We start from the raw sequence: 6,335 nt of genomic DNA on the forward strand, positions 1-6,335 counted from the left end.
GTAACAGTTACTTAAACTTGATGGTGATGTCATTGAGTAAAGGGTAATCGATGCATGGTCGAAGTCGTCCATCTTTCATGGCCACAAAGAATATACTTGATGCTGCCAGTGATGTGGAGGGGCAAATGTATCCCTGACGCAGTGCCTCATTCACATACTCATCCATGGCAAGCTGTTCTTGGATAGATAGTGGGTACCCTGTGGTAGCGGAGCACCAGGCAGCAGCTCAATGGCACAGTCCCAATGTCGGTGTGGAGGAAGCTTGGAAGACTTCTGGGGACTGAACACATCGAGGAATGCATGATACTCCGAGGGAATGTCGAGGTTTGGAGAGATGGAAGGACTTTCGACTGCGGTGGCGTGGCATGGAAGTGACAGGCAATCTTTGAAACATCGCTCACCCCAACTGCACACATCACCGGTGGACCAGGAGAGAACCGGGTCGTAATGGATGAGCCATGGTAGTCACAGGATGATGTCTGCAGTGGAGTTAACAAGGATGAGGAAGGAGATGGTCTGTGTGAGGAGAGCACCGGTTTGGAGGGTGAGTGGCTCTGTTTGATGGGTAATGAACCCCGAACCAATGGGTGTTCCGACCATGGAATGGATAGGGAGTGAAGTGGGGCATGGGCTCATCTGAACATGAAGTTTAGAGAGGAGTGACTGGGCTGGATATGATGACTTTCAGGGTGTATGGCTGGTTGTGTATGGTAGTACAATGACGGGAGCTCACCATCAGCCTAGGAGGACAAGGTGATCAGCCGCTCTACAGTATAAGCAAAATTGTTGTTCATGTCTCCTAAACTGCATCGGTTCCTCATACGAGGGATGTGTTTGAGGGATGGACTGCAGCGAAGAGGGTGGCCTGCTCTGGGAACTGAAGGGTGAACTGAGCTGTACCTGGTTGGACATGATCTCAGACCATTATCCACATGAATGGTGAGTTGGATAAACCACTCCAGCCCCAGAGCGTCGTCCTCACCAGCAAGCTGTCACTGTAGAGCCGTATTTAACCACTGTTGGTACGTGGCAAGGAGGGCTGGATCGTTCCAACTGCTAGCCACAGTTCCTTAATCAGATGATATTACTGTACATTTATTGAAATTAAAATATCCTGTCAGTGTTGTGTAAGTTACTCTAAGAATTATTCCACTACATATTACTGATTTCTTCTCTAAAACTGCAATCAGATTACTTTTCTGATAACGTCATGTGCAAAGTAATTACTTTGTAATCAGATTACACCCAACACTGCCTGTCACAATGTGAATTCACAATAAAATGCTCATATTTAGACTGAAATTTCGCAAATCTACATCAATAGATTCGTATGACTGTGCAGAATATGATTTAGGATACACAATTAACTTGAGTTTTAAATTTGAGATACTACATGACTATAACTGCATTTAACATGATTAAACAGTATACTCATATCTCATTAGTCTGACCAAGGACAGTCCAGTTTGTTTATTTCTTTTGTAAAGATGTTTAATTATATAAAAATAACTTTTAGGTTTGCAACAAGATTAATATATTTGTTTAGGCTTAAATATTGATGAATACCCTAACCTACCAGAAGAAATTCAAGTTCAGCTATAATCCCATGTATCAATAATCAGTGAAAACATAATTATATTTATACAAAATACCTACATTTAAATCATTTTATATTATTCATCATCAATTGTAATATTGAATACAATATTACTTAGAGGCCTAATGTTATAATGACAATATTAAGCTTATATTTTTATATTATATAATTTTATTTCATATAATATCCCCAAATATGATTACTTAGATTATTATGACAATGTGGTTTTGGATTGAACAGCAAACACAGGCTCAATAAAAATGACACTTGACATAAATAATTCATGACTGGCCTGCAATCGTTGATTTGATGTTCTGCTCGTGCGCCCGCCCTCTCCATGCACCTGCTCTCCATGTGCCAACCGGTCCTCCAACGCTGCTGTGCCACCGGATAAACGCGAAAATCAGTGAGTATTTACTTTTAATGCATCGGCCTCATTGAATATTACACGATTAGCCTACATATCCTTAATTGTAACGCAAGTATAATAACTGAACTGCTATTTTATGAGTAGATGCATGGAGACAAGACACAAAAGGATGAGATATTGAAACAAAGGAAAGTGGGCGAACAAACTGATTTACGCGCAATGATATCACGCGCTCCCAGTTTTTATCATGATTTCAAGGTGGTCTTGGTTTATTTGCTTTCTTCAAAGTGCTGACGGTGTGAAAGTGAAGAGTGTGTGAAGGGTTGGGTGGTCCATATTGATGGGCAGTGTAGAGAGAGAGAGGGAGAGGGAGAGAGAGAGAGTAAGGCGTGCTCGCGCGTCCCTCAGCATCATTGGGTACCACGGCACACAATGCGCGCTTGGCTTATGCGTGAACCCTTTGCGCTTTTTTAAATAGGCGAAAACCAAAAGAGAAGCGAAAATGTAAACTAATTAGGTCCATTAGGGTATTGTTTGGAAAGGCTGAATTTCACATTAATACCGAAACACCCTTCTGGGGCGACGGGAACATCATGAAATTCCCTTTAGAAAATCCAAGGAAACAGGTGAACTGGGACCCGGATCAAGGTTAGTTGCGCCAGTTTTTTCTTCTTCAGTTTTGCTTATTCATACAGAATATTAACAGTTCGTCCCACTCGTTTAATGAAAGTGAATAATGCATTTAATCAGTGCAGAGTTAGGTATGATGCAGGCTATTTCTGTGCTGACTTATTGTCTTATTATTGTCATAAAATGATCTAACCTCATAATCATCAACTTTTATTGTTTGGTTTGTGTTCAAAACTATTAAGAGCATTAGTTTAGTCACACAATGAGACAATAATTAGGTCTGATGGAAACATGCAAGTGCTTCTCTTGCTTTAGGGGAGATATGGCAATTATGCAATCAATGAAAAGTAGCTAGAAACCTGTTATATTTTTTTCTTTTCTTCTTAAAACACTCGTCTGATAACCATGGTGGCATTTCATAAACTCTCCATGCTCATGAAAGTCTAAAGAAATACTGTTTGCATTATTGCAGTTGGTGTGGCTTATGTATCAGCAAAAACAAACAAGGGTGATTGTATACATATATTGACTTCTTCTTGATAAATATTCATGGTAAGCATTCTTAAATCATTTTGCAGCTGCTTTACTGGATATTGACTCACGTGTGCAGGGCTGACAGGTTTCATATCTCTGAGTTATCGTGAATTCATCTTGGGATGTCCTTGAGTCACTCCAAGGAAAAAAATCACGGTTGTCCAAGTGCATGTATTGATTATCAGGCAATGTTGAAAAACACGTGCACACACACACACACACACACACACACACACACAGGCATATGCACACATAACTTAATAAATGACATATGACATACTAACAAACATAGGCTACATGTTACATTTATTGAATCATGAAAAAGCTTTAAAAAGAGTCATTTTAGCATAAAAGGTTTTTAAAATATTCCTTATTCTCATATATGTTTTATTTGTAAGTGCTTTTGAATGCTATGTTACCTCTGCATCCTGCGTTCTCTACACTTTTGATCTGGTTACAAAGAACCCATATGTTTCTTTCAACTGAACCTTTATAAATAGTTGTATAAAAACCTTTTATGGGCACTAAATATGAAGCAAGCGGTAGAACCATTTTTGAGCCATTTCGTCTAAGAGAGTAATGCTCTTTGGAAAAAATAAATAAATAATAAAAAAATAGCAACATTTTCTTTTCTATTTTTACAAAGAGGCTGTGGACCCTTGCACTGAAGCATGGTGAGGGGTGGAGTCTGCATAAATAATGGGGTGGTTTCAGCATTACATCATTATGACTCACAGGCCCCGCCCTCTTTGCCCCCACAAAGCAGCACTCTTTCTCTTTTAACATGCTGACGGCACACAGCTGCGCTCACGTACATTCATGATTCTCAATACAGACACCTCCTTGGCTTTATCCTCACGCTGAACTGACACGGTGCTCATCACATTATATTGTACAATCCATTTGTCAATTAATGTGTCAGCATAACCATTTCTTAAATGGACTTGATGTGAATTTTAAAATGATTGCATCACATTCACCACATTTAGAATCAGAATTTATTTCCATAAATGAACAGTACATTCAATAGTTTGTATTGTAAATAGTAAAATTATTTATTATTTACACAGGATATTCAGTGGGGTCCAAAAGTCTGAGACCACAATGAAAATCTGAGATTAAAAAAATAATAATAATTACATTTCCAGTGAAAATGCTATGATGATAACTTAAACTGTATTCAAATGTTTTGCATTAATTGGGAAAGAATGCGAAAGAGATGCATTAAATAAAACCTGTGGAATCTGGTGAGATATGATGGAATTTATCAGAGATACATAAGACCACACTTTGAAATACTTTAAGTAAGCATGATTAACCCAAAAATAAATAACAAGAATAAAAGCGCTGAACAGCGGTGAAGTCATAACCTGAGAATGATTCTCTCAGGGCACCCTGGTGCTTAACGAGACAATTAGATTAAATGTTTCTCCGAACGTAACTAGAGAACACTTAAGAGTCTATAACTCATACCACTAATGGCCTGTATTATAATACTGCTTTCACGTATGCACGTCTCCCATGAACCGTGAACTAATTTATTTGATTTCATTTGAAGTGCATTTTGCATTGTTTAACTTCGTGAAATCTTACTATGTTGTTACTGGGTTGTAGATAAACTGAATAGAATACACTGTAAGCATGTTTGTAATTTCAATGGAAAAAGAATATACAAATGCTACTGTAAAAACTGCTAATTGGTTAGCTGGTAGCAAATTCGGCGAAAAATTGATGTGATTCTCATGGAACTTGCTCATAAAATGTCCTGGTCATTTTTAACTCTAAATTAATATAGAAAAGGTATGGAATGATTTATTGCATAAAGAAAATGAACACATTTTACCTCCATAATTCTCATTACCATAATAGTAATAAAAATAAATAAATAAAAAAAACATTGATTTTTAAAAATTGAAATCAGTGAAAATGAAAGGCAGTACTACTGGAGTGTATAAACACTTTAAATAATTTAAATAGTATATCATTTTTAAACATTGCAGTCATGAGGAGTGGTAAAATGTGCGTGACTGTGATGAAAATAATGCCACAATGCAAAACATCTTAATGGCCATAGGCTTCATTTTCTATGTGTGAAAATATAATGTATTTTTTGTGTCTTTTGATTTAGGAGTAAAATAGGACCAGGACATTTTCTTGACAGGTTTTATGAGAATCACATATTTCATTTAACAAGACAGTACAAGTAATTTTACTGTTAAATGTTGGCAAAACAAAAAGTCATCATTTGGCCTTTTATTTTACCATCTGTGTTACTATGGTGGTACATTTTAAAGTGCAAAGTAGATTTTTGTATTTCCAGTAGGTTGATATATTAACATTACATCATTTAATTATATATACAGTAGTGAACTGTAAAATATACATGCACCAAAATGAAATCTGTACCGATAACATGGCCGCTGTATTTTTTATGGTGAATTTCTGGCAACCGCAGCTGCTATTTATTTATTATTTTATTTTATTTTATTTTATTTTTTACTGTCAGTTTAACAGGATGCACAAAAGGTTGCAAATTCCGATAGAAATACCACAAATGAGATCTCTTTTTCTCTCTCTCCTTTTCTCCCCAATTTACAATGCTCAATTCCCAATGCGCTCTAAGTCCTTGTGGTGGTGTAGTGACTCTCCTCAATCCGGGTGGCGGAGGACGAATCTCAGTTGCCTTTGCGTCTGAGACCGTCAATCCGCGCATCTTATCATGTGGCTTGTTGAGCGCGTTACCGCGGAGACCTAGCACATGTGGAGGTTCATGCTACTCTCCACAATCCACGCACAACTCACCACGTGCCCCACCGAGAGCAAGAACCACATTATAGCGACCATGAGGAGGTTGCCCCATGTGACTTTACCCTCCCTAGCAACCGGGCCAATTTGGTTGCTTAGGAGACCTGGCCGGAGTCACTCAGCACGCCCTGGATTCGAACTCACGACTCCAGGTGTGGTAGTCAGCGTCAATACTCGCTGAGATACCCAGGCCCCCTAGATAAATGAGATCTCTTTAATATTTCAGTTGTTACTCCTAGACTAAATGGAGAGAAGAAATGATGAAGAAAAAGACTCCAGTAATCTCACATGTGTCTTTTCTAGAGTTTCAGAAGAGATCTCAATGTCTCAAACTGTGCTCTGATTTGAGTCTCCAATCAAAAGTCAGACACCTCAATATGAGCTCAAAAATTTCTCATC

Source organism: Myxocyprinus asiaticus, chromosome 20, assembly GCF_019703515.2.
Source record: "Myxocyprinus asiaticus isolate MX2 ecotype Aquarium Trade chromosome 20, UBuf_Myxa_2, whole genome shotgun sequence".
NCBI lineage: Eukaryota > Metazoa > Chordata > Actinopteri > Cypriniformes > Catostomidae > Myxocyprinus > Myxocyprinus asiaticus.